General features: G+C 32.4%; 1 non-coding gene across 1 annotated transcript; it reads right to left on the reverse strand.

Annotated features, from left to right (window-relative positions):
* Nucleotides 1–585: 585 nt before the first annotated feature.
* Nucleotides 586–692, reverse strand: LOC148294246 (small nucleolar RNA R71). Its single transcript, XR_015836133.1, has one exon. It is a non-coding gene; the product is annotated as a small nucleolar RNA R71 (small nucleolar RNA).
* Nucleotides 693–1558: the final 866 nt, after the last annotated feature.

Below are 1558 nucleotides of genomic sequence, written 5' to 3' on the forward strand. Positions count from 1 at the left end.
ATATATAGAAAAACAAAAACAAAAACTGGAAAGGGAAGGTCACGGATAAAAGAAGGAAGGGATGTGTCGGCGTGCAGAGACAGCGTTCAATAATTAAGCAGAAAACACGGAAAGTGAAAATGAAAGTAAAAGTGAAAGTGAAAGTAAAAAACATGAAGGTAAAAGAAAAAAAATTGTCTCCCCTCTAAAAACACGCGGCTGCAAAACGTTAGGGAATCCGATTTTTCATGGCATGGAAAGTGAAAATCCTTATGTGCATGTTAGGGAATTTGAAGAGGCTATTGGCACTTTTTACAATGTTCAACTTGATAGGCTTAATTTCATAAGGTTGAAATTTTTTCCATTTTTCATGGCATGGAAAGTGAAAATCCTTATGTGCATGTTAGGGAATTTGAAGAGGCTATTGGCACTTTTTACAATGTTCAACTTGATAGGCTTAATTTCATAAGGTTGAAATTTTTTCCTTTTTCCTTAAAAGAAAAGGCTAAAAGTTGGTTGTATTCATTAAGGGCTAGATCCATAGGTTCTTGGGGGGAAATGACTCAAGCATTTTTTAACAAGTATTTTCCTAATCACAAGACGATTGCTCTTAAGAAAAGAATCTCAAATTTCTCTCAAAAGGAAAATGAAACTTTGTATCAAACTTGGGAAAAATTTAAAGAGCTTTTGAATTTGTGCCCACACCATGGTTTTGAAAATTGGCGCCGTTGCCGGGGAGCGGCTTGTCAAAGAGTGCAGAGATCCCCTTGGTCAAAGGTTTGCTGGTTATGTGAAATTCTTCACATCTGGTACACTCTTTCCAAACTTATCTCATTGTTAATATATATTTGTATTTGTATTTTTTGTTTATCTATTTATTTTCTTTATGCGACCTAGAGATCATCTAGGAAGGTTTGTCAAAAAGTCTGAAACTGTTAATTTAGAACATTCTGCTTCAACTTCTTCAACTGAAAATTCCAACAAATCTGAAAGCATGGCAGCAATTGTGAATGATGAACAAGAAATTGCGAATAATGAACAAGAAATTAATGCTCATATTGAAAATAATGAGATTGAGAATAATGAAATGAGAGAAGTAGTTGCACCTAGAACTTTAGAGACATTTTTGCATCCTATTCGTACACCAAGCTCCACAATCTTGAGCTTTTTCTCTTTTCCCTCCATATTTCTAAGTCTTAAATTCTGTTTTTAGTTTTATTTTATTATGGGGAACTAACTCCCTAGCTAGGGCTAGGGAGGAAACTTTTAATATAAGTGTGTAATTTTTATTAGTTTGATCCAAACTTAAGCTTTAATGTGAATTTGTAGTTTTTGTTCAAATGGAATTTGTAGTTTTCTTTTTAATTAATTGATGAATGTTTGATAATCTATTTCATGGGTTCAATCATGTTTTTCCCATAGTGTAGTAAAAACTTTCATGCTTTTAAAAGAGAAGAGAATTACTAAAGATTAATAGAATTTTGATGAAGATTATTTTTTGATAGTTTGTTGCCAATGGTACAAGTTATGCTTAGAATACTTCTAAAGGAAATTAAAAAGAGCTTTAATTATTTTGAAC

The sequence above is a fragment of the Prunus avium genome, chromosome 5 (genome assembly GCF_965620075.1).
Source record: "Prunus avium chromosome 5, drPruAviu1.hap1.1, whole genome shotgun sequence".
In the NCBI taxonomy this organism is placed as follows: domain Eukaryota; kingdom Viridiplantae; phylum Streptophyta; class Magnoliopsida; order Rosales; family Rosaceae; genus Prunus; species Prunus avium.